Below are 15,612 nucleotides of genomic sequence, written 5' to 3'. Positions count from 1 at the left end.
TCTTTGGCGGCGGTTACAGACATTGTTCATGTCTAACGAAAGTGTTGTATGAACAGGATCATTTGAGAGTCACACCTGTTAGTAAATACAGATGTCACTCCCAAACGCTTTGTCTGTGTGAACATAGCCAATTATCCGAGCCTCTTTAAACGAACATCCAAACAAATAGACAATTAGCTATTTTCTCTTAAGATCTTGTGTACTGTGCAACTAATTACATTTCAAATCAACAGCATGATTAGAGTGTTACTTGTGATGCCTGACAGGTGTGACTAAAGCAAGAAGAAACCACTGTGACTTTGAGAGTTCGAACGTCTTTGTTTTGGAAGAAATGGCTGAGCTGACAAATCTTTTTTTTCATTCATACAGTGATGTTGCCGTAGGACTTATCAGTTGAAAAGAGAGATGTCCTTTGTTGTTCTCCGAAGGCTCCCCTGGGTTACATCATATACATACTACTGAGCCTAATAAAAAGAAAGCGACCCACAACACACAGAGAGGCAGGGGAGGACAACCACACTGCATCCACACTCCATGGCAAAGCCATCAAATTGCCAAATCTATTGGGAAAGTGGCATCATTTTAATTGCGTGATGCATTCATTTTTACAAGTTAACAGTAGCAGTCCTTTCCTTTTCAACCAAGCATCAACAAAGATCACTTCAAGGGGAGATTTCGAGCGTCATTAGTCTGGTGTGTACATTTCAGACTTATTTACTGACTGAAGGCATGGGAAACTAATTAAGTGAAAGACACTGAACGGGCACTCATTAGGCAAGCGATCCATTTGTGCGCGCAAGCATCCTGCTGGCTCCTACTGGAATAGGCCGCTTGCGGATTCATTGTTCTAATGAAGTTGGCAAAAGCCACCCGGTGCCAGTATAGTGACAAATCACTGTCGAGCTCCCACCAAGTGAGACATTTTCAAGGCAAACAGTAAAAAGTCAAGCATATTCATTACTGAATAGAGCTATGTGACAGAATGTGTCAATTAGATGATGAGATTTGATGGTTTTAGAAGACAAAATACACGAGAAGTAAGAATGTGGCGCTTTAGCCACATTTTAAAATGAATGTCAGAATACCAAAGTGGCAAGTAAGAAATATAATATAACAGATCATCTCACTTGATGTTGTTTATGTAATATAATCATATGCAGACATTGAAACTTGAGTGTCTGACAATGTCCATATACACTATTGTTCAAATGGGTTAGTATATTTTTTTTTTAAATATTCTTGAGAAAAGTCTCATATTTAATAAAAGAATACAGTACAAACTGTAATAATCTAAACTATAATCTATAATTACAATTTCAGACAACTATTTTGTATTTGGATAAATATTATATTGCCAAAAGTATTCGCTCAACCATCCAAATAATTGGAATCAGGTGTTCCAATCCATTCCATGGCCACAGGTTTATAAAATCAAGCACCTAGTCATGCAGACTGTTTTTACAAACATTTGTTAAAGAATAGGTCGCTCTCAGGAACTCCAGTGTAGAACTGTGATAGGATGCCACCTGTGCAACAAATCCAGTCGTGAAATTTTCTCGCTCCGAAATATTCCACAGTTAACTGTCAGCTGTATTACAAGAAAGTGGATGCATTTGGGAACGACAGCAACTCCAGCCACGAAGCCATAGTGTGAAGAGGTCGCCTACTTTCTGCAGAGTCAATCACTACAGACCTCCAAACTTCATGTGGCCTTCAGATTATCTTAAGAACAGTGCGCAGAGAGTTTCATGGAATGGGTTTCCATGGCTGAGCAGCTGCATCCATACATCACCAAGTGCAATGCAGCCTGGGTTTGGTGGTTGCCAGCAAAACTGTACTTGTCTGACTGCATTGTGCCAAGTGTAAACTTTGGTGGAGAGGGGATTATGGTGGGGGTTGTTTTTCAGGAGCTGGGCTTGGCCCCTGTGAAAGGAACTCTGAATGCTTCAACATACCATTTTGGAAAATTCCATGCTTCCAGCTTTGTGGGAACAGTTTGGAACTGGCCACTTTCTCTTCCAACATGACTGTGCACCGGTGCATAAAGCAAAGTCCATAAAGACATGGATGACAGAGTGTGGTGTGGATGAAATTGACTGGCCTGCACAGAGTCCTGACCTCAACCAGATAGAACACCTTTGGGATGAATTAAAACGGAGACTGAGAGCCGGGCCTTCTCGTCCAACATGAGTGTGTGACCTCACAAATGTGCTTCTGGTCAAAAATTCCCATAAACACATTACTAAACCTTGTGGACAGCCTTCCCAGAAGAGTTGAAGCTGTTATAGCTGCAAAGGGTGAACTGACATCATATTGAACTCTATGGATTAGGAATGGGATGTCACTTAAGTTCATATGCTAGTCAAGGCAGGTGAAATACTTTTGACAATATAATGTATTTTAGTGTACTTTATTTCTGAGATGCAAAGATTTTTCCAACATCATACGTTTTAACTGTCACTTCTAATACGTTTCTAGCATCCTTGTTAAATAAAAGTATGAATTTCTTTTTGAACAGAGTTAGGTTATGTACTTTACCACGGTCCTATCACAAAATCTTTAGATAAGAACTATTGCTGTTTCATTACTGCAGTGATTTTTAAAAAATATTAACAGTGTTTAAACTAATAAATACATAAAATAAACATTATTTCTTCTCGCCGTAACAACTGACAGCTGACTGGAGATAATGATATGACTAAGAGTCCCGGGAAGTAAAATATTACACAAGTACTGTATTTTGTCTAGGGGATAACACTAGCCAGGGTGTCTGTCTGCAATAGAAGATCTGTCCCTGCGTGATGCAAATTGATCTGGGAGTCAGTCCAAACAAGATGTATGCCTGTATTTGTGTGTAAATGTGTGTCAGCTTGGGGATGCCCAGAGAGAGGTCACTCATAGGTGAAACCACCACCTCTATCCCAGTGGCAGTTCTACTGAGTTCGGTCTGGCCTGAAGAGTTCACATGTTGTGGAGAAATTGAACATGCAGACTGTTACATAATAAACAGAAAACACTTTGTTTTAAATACTTGTATGAACATTAACTGAGATAAATGTATCGCCATGGAGATGCATATAGATTTGTACTTAATTATTAACAATGATTCTCCTTATAAGTGTTGATTAGTGTTGTTTTTGCTGATTGTTTTTTTTGAAAATCACTGTTTGTAACTTTGTAAAATGTCTTCACTGTCACTTTTGATCAGTTTAATGCATCCTTTGCAGAATAAATGTATCAAGTCTTTTTTTAACTTTTTTTAACCTTTAACTTTTAAATGGTAGAATATCTTTTTGTAATTGTAATACTATTTGCGTCAAAGTCAAATCTAATAGCATATTTTCAGGGTCTTGGTCTTATGGTTTCAGTCTTCATTCAGACTCAGCTTTTTTTTTTCTTCTCGCGGTCCTCACTTAATGAACTTGAATCAGCTGGTCTCGACTACAACGCTATGTAATTAATTTGATGAATTAATCAGCATATTCTGTAGTTAATTAGGTAAAATTTTGCATCGATTGACAGTTCTGGTAATTCCATGCACAATGAGCGGCACCTCTACATCGAACCCCGGAGTTCAAAGGCACACTGGAGGACAAAGTTTCTAAGTTCATTTGCTGATGCCATTTGAAAGGCTCTCTCTTAAAGTGGAGAAATCAATAGTGGTATTAAATCCTTAGAGCTGGACCAAGAGGGAATGAAACAGAGTGAGAGAGAGACAGATCCTTCACTGTGATCTTGCATCACAAGCAGTCTGGCCGGCACTCAAGCCTTATCTAAAGCCATAGTGCCGGAGACTTAGCGCCATATTTCACAGCAACCACACACAGTAACTCCAATGCATGCGTCTGAAACAGCTCCAAGTCTGTGGTGGTTTTATGAAGTGTTGGAGAGACGAGGTATCTGTCACCCTGAGCGCAAGTGTGATGTCGACCGGCGCAGAGCATTGAGTGCCGTACTCCGAGTCGCATTCAGGTGCACACAATCTCTGCCACAGCGTGCAAGAGCTCGATGAATAATACATCCTGTGCGAAGGAAAACATTTGGATTACTCAAGAGCAAAGACAAATGCCTTTTAAGTTCCATTTGATATGACTTGCTCAAGTAAATTATTCATTCTTTGAGGGGGAGGCTTCGTGACGAATCCCACAAATGTTGCGTTCAAACTATACACGTCTGAGGTAGGCCTGTGCACTTCTGTGCTGCTGTAAGTATCTCTGAAATGCTTTAGGTTTTGGATAGATGTTTACTCCAGCCTGCAAGACCGGGGTGTTTTTGTGCATTTAACAGTAATTTAACAGATGAGCTTCGTAGTGTAGAAATTGCTAAATAGTGTTGTAAACAACTTTTACATGCGGGGCTCGGCACAGGATGCCTGCGAGGGAGCAAAAATCATGCTTTTATTGTGTCATTAGTCTTGTTATACCGTTTCAGAGAACATATTATATTTGCACACACAGACCAAAAAATTGCATGCGTGCGAGAGAATGGAACAAGAAAAAAAAATGTAATAATAAAACAGGAATACACAATATATTGGTAATATAGTGGTTATTATTATTTTTTTGTGTGTGGGCATATATTGGCTTACATTTAGTATTTAATTGTGCTCATTTCCCTTTTTTTAACTGTATTTTGGCAATTTTAGCTTTTAACTTATGGATTTTTAATATTAAATGTTTTTTTTTATGTTATGTTATGTAGACAAAATATTGTAGAATTTGTAGTATTGAGTAATATTTCACATTTCAGTTTTAATATATATATATATATATATATATATATATATATATATATATATATATATATATATATTTATATATGCATTTTGTTTCAAATATATATATATATATATTGTATTAAAATAAAATAAAATAAAATATTTTTAACCCAATAGTTGTACATGATGTGCATATATAAAATAATTCTGAGTTTCAGCTGCAGTTGTACTATTGATGCAATGCTTTAAAAAAATCATTCCATACCTGCCAGTGTTTGATAAATGTCATTGAGAACTGAAAAGATAAAACTGTCTAATGTCTTTCTGATAAGCAGGGTTTTTTTTTTTGGATGGATGGATGGATGAATGTTACACATGTGACTCTGTGCAAGCGCTGTCTTTCCAGCTTTGAAGAAAAGCACATTTGCTGTGAAATAAGCCCCTTTCATTCACACTAACAGATGCAGCGTGTTTCAGCGCTCCTCACCACATCACATAACCAACATGGTAAATGAATAAGCCATTTTATGTGACTTTGGCTGATGGCTGTTCATTCAGTCAGAGCAATTCTCGCTGTTTAGATTCATGTAATGAATCACGTTGATAATACTAGGCTAAATCTCATCTGGCGAATGGATTGGACCTTGGTCTCCTCCAAACGGTATTGCTAGCCGAGAGCCTCGGCTCATCAATCTGTCATGAAGCATTGATTGGCACGTCATTGCCGTAAGACAGTTGGAGCAGTGGATGTGATTGACACGGCGGGAGTCCCTGCTTGGGTGCCGCCTCTCTTGGCATAGTCGCCCTTTTCTAATGAGGAGGACCCAGAGTAGACACACGTAAACAATACGGCGAGAGAAGAGCGCAAAGCGGGAGGGCAGCAGCGAATGTGCTGTCAACAAGCAAAATACAGACTACTGCTATTTGTTGGGGGACAAGCTATGCTGCTGAGAAATAATGCGCTTGCTCGGCTGATGTTTCTAGGCTCATTTCCTCTCGCTCTAATTATGTTTTTTATTCTTTTCGACGAGTTTGAAAAGTGAATATCATACGATTTTAATCACCTACCTGTTTTATCGTACTTCAGAATGGCATTATGGTTTGCTAGCAGCGCTTTCGCTATTGTTTATGCTATTTACAGCCTTCGCTTTGATGGTAATGCGTTTGAAAAGGGGTTCAATTTTCTACTCAGAAATATTTAATTGATCAAGTTTAATCATGTCAGGTTATTCGTTTAAAGATATCACCTCGGAGGGAGTGTTTCCATTTTTCTTCAGTCACTCTTGAAATGCATTCTGCCTGACATAGGCTTAATCGACAAGTGTTAATTGCTCATCCTCCTTTTGAAAGTCTGAAAAATTATATTCATTGTGCCACAATCCATTTCAAGTGATTTAAATGATTCGAATGAGAGGAAGTAGCGTAATAGACTGATTGCTGCCAGCAATTACGGTTTATTAAGTCAAACAGAAAATGCACTGGTGAGATTCAGTGTGCCAAGAATACACAAATTATTATCTAGAAATCATCATCCTGTAATGAATTATACGTTTAAAAAAACCTGCAGGAAATGTAAAGGTTTAAAGGGATGGTACATTAGCATAATATACTAACCTTTATGCAGTTTGTTTCAAACATGCGTGACTCTGTGGAATGCAAAATGAGAAATGCATTTGTTGATCAGTTATTCGTGTTGGGTTTTTAGGCTTCAAAATACTTTAAAAGTATCATTAAGTCCAGTTTTGTGAACTAGATGAACAGATTCATTCAAAATGATTAATTCCAACTATCATTAAAGAGATATCAAGATTCAGTGAATAAAGTAAGATATTTCACCCAATAATATAGTCTTTAGTCTTTTATAGTCTCAGTTCAAAATAGAATATATTTTTAATGGTCCTTTTTTTTTATTTTTTTGAGCTTGACAGCATCAGTAGTTATTCATTTGTCTAGGATATTCTTCAAAAATATAGCCTATGCACTGTAAAAAGTAATACCTAGATCTAACTTATAAAAAGTGAGGCAAGTGGCTGCATTGGATGTTTTAAGTTGAGTCAACTTGCAGTCTTTTTTAAGTATAATAAACACAGTAACATTACTTAATACAAATGCAACAAAATCAAGTTGAGGTAACTAATAGTACTAGTATTACTTAGATAAACCTACTTTTCTTGGTACAGGTAACTTATTTATTTATGGGTTGCTATAAGCAACCTGTACTCATTTAATTAGGTTTTATGAACTTTATGTTTTTAGTAAAATTAATCTAATCATATTTGAATAAACATTTTAATTGAGTCCTGACTATACCCTCACAAAAGAAATTTAAATGTTTATATTCTAAACCCTACAGTGATTAACAGACTGTCATTAACAATTACAAAATCAATTGAAGAAGAAAAAGATAGGATAGACTGAAGACAACATTTATTCAGTGTCAACCAGTGTCACATTTAACAGTGACTACAAAACAGGCCATTAATGTGGCTGCACATGTACACAATAATATAAAACAAACATTGTGTAAGTGTAATTTCAACCTGTTCTGAACAGTTAAGTGAAATAGCCAAACTGCCCAATCTGCAATGTTTAGATAAATGTAACTGTGAGCCATAACATCAAATTGTATTGTCAAAAACAAACGAAAAAAGAAAATCTGTAAGATTTTTGTATTTTAAATCAAAATACTTGTAAAATTCAGAGACTTGTAAAATGATGGCAAACAATGTCAGATGTCATTGAGAAAACATCTAAGATAACTTAATGAGGAGATTGGTATACTTGGATGATGGCTTAGGACGCATGGGGTCCAATCCACAAACAGCCTCTGATATATCTCGAATGTGTACACCAACTTTGGGGGATACTTGAGGTCGAGGGCATATGTAAGTCCAAACAAGAGGCAGCATGCTTTCGACAGGTTTGGCACACCTCTGACCACGGGCTTTCCTTCTATGATAATTCCAATTGTGTCGGGATGATGGCACATGTAAATTTTCAGTGGGCAACTGCCAAAGCCTGCACCTCGCTTTCATCATGACTCTATTGGTGAAACAAACAAACAAAAAATAATCAAGAGTTAGGTCAGATGAACAGGCAATGAGAGCAGACAGGTAAAAGACAGAAAAGACACAAAGTCAAAATTTTACTTTTGTTGCTAAAGGTGGTGAATATTAGATACTTTGCAATTTTACCTATGTTTTACTTACCTGGGAATAGCTGCAATTGTATCTTTTCTTAATTTTTTCTTACCTGAATATGAAGCTTGAAGACCCTCAGGTAACAAAAGTGCTTGGGTATCTAAAGACCAGGAAAATACATGTTAGAATAAAGTTAAAAATCAGTTGTAAATGTAATTGATTTAAGTAATAGGTTAGACATAGTTTTGCAGAATAATTCTTTGCAGAATAAAAAAAAACGTGGATCAAATCTCTAAAATCAGACAGAGAAGTCTAAACATACATCTCTACAGTCAGTTCTGTGCATCTACTTTAGTAATGCAAAAGTATAATAACATGATCTCTGATTTGCCCGCAAAACTATTGCCTGAAGGCTCTAAACTGCGACCGTTTCGATCACATAAGCTACTTTGGCTTTAATTTTACCAATAATATCATTTTTAACCGTTAGTTAAGCGTTAACTTAAACTAGCCTAGTACTAATGTTAACTTAGGTTAACTTTTACCTTAAAGCGTTTAATGTCCAATATTTTCATTATCAGAGCGGCCGTTGTCGGCAGTGTGTGCAGGATAGCTGGCTATACAGTGCAATTTGCAAACCTAACCTCAGCTCCCTAGTAGAGTAAGCGATTTCGCGTGATTCTACGTCAATCACTCGGTTAAATTTGCTCAACTTACCGTGTTAATCAGTCCCTGAAAAGATCCGCTGCAGCGTTCAAACAGTTGAAGTGTCGAAGATGCTGCATCTGCCTGGGCAAGTCCCGCCAGTGAAAAATGGATAATGCCAACTACTAAAAATTTTAAAATATTTACGTTTGATGAACAAACCTGTCACACCGACAACTGCTCTAATAAATTGTGTATGTCAACTCACTTTTATAACATTTCTTGTACACAACAACCATATACAAATAACTACCCAAATAAATTGCAATAGCTTTACTTAAAATATATTGTTATATAAAAACTGATATATTTTAAGTAAAGAGGAAATATATATTAATACGTTTTAGTATAAAACAAATAAAATAAACTAGATTAAAACTATTTAAAGTATTTAAAACCTACTTTGTGGGTGTAGCACTTTTTACAGTGTGTTTTGAATATTAGGTCATAGATTTGAAACAATGTATATACATACATATTGTGTGTATATATATATATATATATATATATATATATATATATATATATATATATATATATATATATATATATATATATTTATAATATTGCTTTAATTCTTTTATTTAATTTATTTTGATTTTCTTTTAGATTTGAAACAATGTATATACATATATATTGTGTGTGTATATATATATATATATATATATATATATATATATATATATATATATATATATATATATATATATATATAATTTATGAAGTATTGCTTTAATTCTTTTTAACATGCACATTGCTATTTGTCTTTAAAATGTGCCCACATTAAAGTGAAGGGCATAAAATCTTATGACAAATTCTAAGTAAACAGTGTCTTCCACGGTATATAAATCAACAGGTTTTGGATGATTAATTTAAACAGAGCTGAACTTCAATTTACATTGAAATAGGTTTCAGACTTCAAGTTGATTTCGGGTCTGTTTTATAAGCTCAGAAGCAGTGCGTGAGGTCTGCAGCTCTGCTGTTATTAACACTGCTGTATGTGCGGTATGCATGTCTGATGGCAGACCGCCTTGCTGAGCTCTCTGTTGCTGAATGCTTGGCTGTGTGTCAGCATTGTGGCTTTATCTGATCCACAAGTGCATTACTAGTTCCTCTAAGTCCCTTTAATGAATCAACTGTGGCAAGACCCATCAATACCCAGACGTTGACTAATGCCCTGAGTGCAAACACTCCGCAAGTGAATCTTTCCATTATTGAGTGTTCTCCAAGTAAACTGCCAAAACAGACTGCATGAGACCTGCATGCAATTATCTCAATATCGATTGAGGAATTCCATCGGACTTTGGTGTTTTCTGCTTTTTAAGTAACATATTTTATTTAGGTGCCAGATTGCATGCCCTCCAAAGGACAAGATGCAAAGCTAAAGCGATCGTTATGTTTGATCAAGGAAATGCGATTCTGCCTGGATGACCAAGGTTTTCAATATGATTCAGCTTATTCTCCTTTACAAAAGCTAAATAGACTAACTTCACATTTTGTCTTGAGTTATGGTCGAAGCTGAGCGTCTTCAACTGTGACGTGACCTGTGACAGGCACTCTTGGCTCAGCTGTGCTGAGATTCAGAGAAAATAGAGTGTGAAAATTGAAATCAAATCAATCAAAATTCAATCTAAAAACTTTTGAATCCCCCTACTTTCATTGTTGGTGGAGTTACTTTGTTTTGTCTTTATAGGACAGTATTAAAGAGCTCATGAAATTCATTTTGGCTGTTAGTCTATTAGTTTTGAGACCATCTATATCAATGGATTTGACCCTTTTTGGTATTTCCAGTATTTCTGCTACAATTATGACATAGCTACTTGTTTTTTTTACAAAAAAGTTGTAGTATTTACACATTAAAATAATTCATTAATTTGTTATTAATTTTGAGCATAAACAACAGATATGTCCTCCATATTAACACAGAGTGTAGAATTTGATTTATTTCAATACTATAATAATAATTAAACTTAAACTCATGATCGGTCTTTCTTGAAGTTTGCTGAGGGTCCTCAAATGCCACTGAACCACTGATCTAGTACAAAATATTGACAAAATTAACTTAACAGATACTTAAAACTTATAGTAGCTGCAACATCACTGAAAATAAATCTGTTCATATATAACTGGCAAAAGAAAGTTTGTCTATCCAGGAACAATCTTCTTTAAGGTGGCTATTATATTTGCAGCTTTGTATTATCACTGACTGTCAAAGTCCACAACTCACAAACTACAGTTTCTTTGTTTGTTTTAGTTAGAAATGACACACTTCACCTTTAAGGAACTGTATTTGCTTTCGTTTTAATTGTTGACTGTCTTTCACTCAAGATCTTTGTTTAACGACTCTCTCTGAAACTTTATTTCTCCTGACTAAAAAAGTTGTTGTTTTTTTTGTTGTTGTTGTTTTAAACTTTGCCATCATGAATATGAACGTTTACGCTGTCGTAACCGCTAAAAGCAGATAGTGGCCCATGTAAAAGCGTGATATGTGGCCATGTGTGATTACTGGGGCTTCCATCAGTCGTTTAGCTGCTCAGGCACAATGTGCTCTGACGGAAACTGCCTCACAAGGGGCTTAATGAGCACCCAGCGGATGAGATTCAACACCGGCAAATTGATTTTCCACATTTATCAATGGGGAATGTTTTAAATGGGCAGAAATTTAAGCATGAAAGAGCTGAGAGATAGTGCTCTCTCACGCTCGGCTCTCAGACCCGTAACCTTAGCGATGGAGCATGCGAGAGAGCTGCCTGGTGCTCTTACGGGGCAACAGCATGTACGGCACACATTACTGAAGGTGAGAGCAAGCTTGTTAAGCACACGCCGAAATGACTTGCTCGGCAGTTTCTCTCCCATCATGCCTCCTGCAGGGCAGAGCGAAAGCTGGCTCCTTGCTGAACACGAGTCTGATGATGGGCCGTGGCTGTAAACCCGGCCAGGGCCGTGTCTTCTCCCCATGAACAAGTCTTAGGCGAGCTACTGAGGATGACCCCGCACATGTCAAAGCCTGATGATTATAGGTTTTCATGGAAGCGGCTGCTCGGTAGGACTGTTCAACCTGTTTAAACTTCCTGTCATGCAGGATGCCTCCAATAAATGCTTTTAATTTGCAGTCTACACTTGTTTGTTTACAGATTTGGACTGCTTCCCATCGTTTGCTCCTCGCTGACAAGCATGATAAACATTAGAGGGCATCTGTACGAGAAATGTGATTTGTAGGCATCCTATCCCCGTCCTGTGGCTGCCGACACTCACATAAAGATGAAAATAATTTTTCCTCCTTTATCATGTTGTTCTAAGTTTTTATCCTGCAGAATACATAATATATTTTGAAAACTGTTTAAGCTGTTTTGCCTATAAAATTAAAGTCAGTTGGAAAGTGTGTGTGTTTGTATATATATATATATATATATATATATATATATATATATTTTTTTTTTTTTTTCATGTTATTTAATATTCCTATATTGTTAATTGTTAATCTTATCTTAGATTATCCAAAACTCCAAACCTATATGACTTTTTAATTTGAAGAATTTTGGTAACCAAAGTGGTTTAGTTACCATTGTATAAAATAAAATAGAATAAAATAAAATACAATTTTTGCATTTAAAAATAAATAAATAAATAAAAGTGCAAATAAAGAATACTAAAACATTTGTCAAATTATATTCATTTATTTTAGATGGAAGAAAAAGTCATAAGAATATGCATTTTTGGGGGTAAATGATCACTTTAATTAAAAAAACAGGTGAAGTCTGTCTTCTATCACATTTCTGTTCAGTCTCTTTACAGTCTCTTTCTAGAACCGTACATGTTTCACAGTCCTCCCTTTCAGAAAACACCCTCATAAATTGATTGACAAGATAAACTGCGGTGTTAATCATAAATTCATCAATGGCGTGACAAAGTAGTCTTTTGTTGGTGACGGTATGCTCCGTTTGTCAGCTGAGCGAAGAAAAATGTTTGAAATATGCGTTTGCCCCACTCAGTATCATTTTGTGCGGAAGTTGATATTATGAAATGTCAGCGCTAATTCATTCTGGTTGGCTAAAAGACGCTTTTATTGTTCCCCGAAGTTGAGCATTGTGCACTAGAAGCAGATAGAGTAGGGATGTTCAGATCTTATCATGGAAAAAGATGGACTCAGCAGCACAGTGTTATTCAATAGAGCTCCAGTGGTCTTCCTCATTGTCTGTGGAATTACCTCAGCCGAATTAGAGTCCAGCCTCACTAATGGCCCTGATGACAATACTTATCCCACATCTATTCCTGGCAGGACTCGCCGACTGATTGGACACGCCGCAGGCCTTCATTTCATTCCCAGCCAGAGATTATCACAGCGATTGATCCAGAGCCGTGCAACACGAACAGACGCATTAAGGATTCCAAACCCTCCATCCTCAGTCAAAGGCTGAGGCACGGTGCCTCTATTGACTGATAACTTTATGTTGGAAGAAGGGTGGAAAGTTTCTCTGATATTATAAGTGCTGCCTTAGCTGAGAAATGCTTACAAACAATGCATTGAAATAAGTGTAGACTCCAAAATGAACATTTACAGACCACCAGATATGAGTAACTTTAACTGTAAATAAGTCAATGTTACATGTCAAAGGTTTACATACACATGGCAGAATTTGCAAAATGTTAATTTCATTTGGTACTTCGCCGTAGCAACAAAACAGAAGATACATGCTTCCTTGGCGATATAAGCAGCACAAATAACTCCGATCATCAAATTAAAATTTGTATTATTTTTTTTTAATTCCAAATTTTACCCCCAAGCTCTTAATGCATCGTGTTGCCTTCTGGAGCATCATTAGTCATGCTGTTCTTTTAAACTTTCTTTTTGACAAAGAATATAAATGTGTCACTGTTTTCGAAAAAGAAGTATTTTTTGATGTGACTGTGTGACAGTGAAGACTGTAGTACTGATGCTGTAAACTGAGCTTTGCTGTCACACAAATACATTACATTTTAAAATATGTCTGTATTTATACTGAATGAAATTATGCTGTAATGTATTTATGTGATACATGTGATGCATTTTAAAAATTGTATCCATTACAAAGGTTTGACTTCAGATCTTGGATAAAGAGAATCGAATTCTGATAACAGCAGCTAAATTTAACAGCAGCTGTAGTTCATGTATACAAACAAGTTTAAACAAGGGCGTCTATTTTTGTCTACTACAGTAGTAAGTTCGCTGTTCTTGGCTACTTGAGCTGTGAGAAACCTAAACTCCCTGAGCAAAGCGGGTTCCTTGAGGACTCGGGATAATTAGTTCCACTTTTGTCTCTTATTTCCTGATTAGACTCCAAAGTGCCGCACTTCTCTCTTTCGGCACTGTAAGGGCGACTACGGAGGAAATTAATCTTCTACGTAGCACAATAAACACAAAAATATGATACGAGTCCATGTTTAATTAATAGCTATAGCTGAACATCAAGAGTTGTTTTGATCCAAAAATAGATATATCGGCAAACATGCGCGCGCGCACATTTATTAGGAAAACTGTTGATCTTTCAAGTCCTGTTTTCATGAAGGTCTGTTTTTAGCACACACACCGTCTTATCAGCAGTGAATGCATTACTATTGAATTAAAGCGTGCTTACAGAGCTGGCTGAATTCACATCCTTGTGGCCATGTCAAGTGAACCATCCTCCGTTTCTGAAAGAATCTTTTTATATACTAACTCTGAGTCTTGCTTTGCCATGCTCCAGAAAACAATCCCAGATTACTTATTTATCGTGAACTCAATACATTTCGTAGCTCTATATGCTCTAAAAAGACGATGCTCACAGCCATAATCGAAGCCGAAGCCAAGAAACGCTTATGATGAATGGGCCTGTTCATCCTTCCACCCTACATACTCCGTATAATAACTAATTACTGTCTGTGTCAGTCAAGATATCTTCTATAGATTAAGCACAAAAGTCATTACAGCGCTTTAGTTAGCTCTATAAGAGCTCCGTCGTTGCATAATCCGCGAGAGCAAGAATAGGAGGGTCGTACATTAATCTCATTTCCACAAAGCTGTAATTCGGGCCATCCTTTGGAATATATTACAATTCCGACGCAAATCTTCCCCATAAAAGCGGCCTGATAAATGAATGATTTCCCTCGAGCAAGGTGCACCACAAAACCGCCGAGACGAGCCGTGATAATGCATTCCAAAACACAACGCTTGCTCTTTCTTTACACAGACGTTCACGTCTTGCACTCCATTAAAGTGGCTTTGACAAAAGAACGCGATGTCTGCCGTTGCGAAACTGTAATGTGCTTTTATAGGGCAGATGCTAAGTGTACATCTTTTAAGTGGTGTTGCGTCGTGTTTGACATTTGTAATATTGACAGGCGGAGGAGTTAACTTTACATAACAGAGAAGCTCACCGAATGACAAACTTATGGGTGATTCACGTGTCTGTATATTAGGTTTCGGTTCCGGATCGGAAGTTAATGCGGTTGGAAACTTAAATAAAACTGTGGAGTGCAGCTAAAAAGTAATTCGCAGCGCAGATTAATGACACCTGAAAATCTGAAAGAGGCCGGAAAGGGATACAAAAGGAAAACCTATTTGAAAATTGCTTTGGGTAACAAAGTGTAACAATAAAAGCTGACTTAAAGAAGCAGTTAGTGCAGGTGTTGATATAATCATTCTTTTCATTTATTCTCATGTGTACTCCGGGGCTATTTTGTCTCTTACAGCAGAAATGATCTCCAGACTTTCTTGTTTCTCTTTTAAATTATGTTGTATATATTACATTTAGGAAAACTGCCAGAGCAGACGTATTTTTATTTGATTCATTTATTTATTTTTGCTCCGCGACTTTAGTTTTTCAGTTTTCTTTTAGAATGTCTGCATTTTAATGCGATTCCAGGCGTTTTCCCAGGTTTTCGGTGATAGATTGAAATGCCAGAAATGGATCAAATGCCATCTGTATTCTTTATAGGCCGGCGATGAATCAATTAGCATTGTGGATTTGGAAAACCTGGTGAGTCAGCCTGGAAATAGCCCCCCCTCCACTATAAGATGCCATTTTCAATAAT

At 36.7% G+C, this 15,612-nt stretch overlaps 1 protein-coding gene and 1 long non-coding RNA gene across 4 annotated transcripts in view; one reads left to right on the top strand and one right to left on the bottom strand.

Moving 5' to 3' along the window:
* The window catches only part of elfn1a (extracellular leucine-rich repeat and fibronectin type III domain containing 1a), an 86,809-nt gene that overhangs the window by 24,209 nt on the left and 46,988 nt on the right, over positions 1 to 15,612 (top strand). The gene's annotated exons all lie outside the window — the stretch shown is intronic.
* LOC122342129 lies at positions 7,733 to 8,656 on the bottom strand. Its single transcript, XR_006250530.1, has 3 exons — positions 8,575 to 8,656; positions 7,970 to 8,017; positions 7,733 to 7,759 (listed from the first exon to the last, which is right to left on the bottom strand). It is a non-coding gene; the product is annotated as an uncharacterized LOC122342129 (long non-coding RNA).

Source organism: Puntigrus tetrazona, chromosome 3 (genome assembly GCF_018831695.1).
Source record: "Puntigrus tetrazona isolate hp1 chromosome 3, ASM1883169v1, whole genome shotgun sequence".
NCBI classification, from domain to species: domain Eukaryota; kingdom Metazoa; phylum Chordata; class Actinopteri; order Cypriniformes; family Cyprinidae; genus Puntigrus; species Puntigrus tetrazona.
Note: the sequence above shows the minus strand (reverse complement) of the source record. Positions and strands in the feature narration are given on the sequence as shown.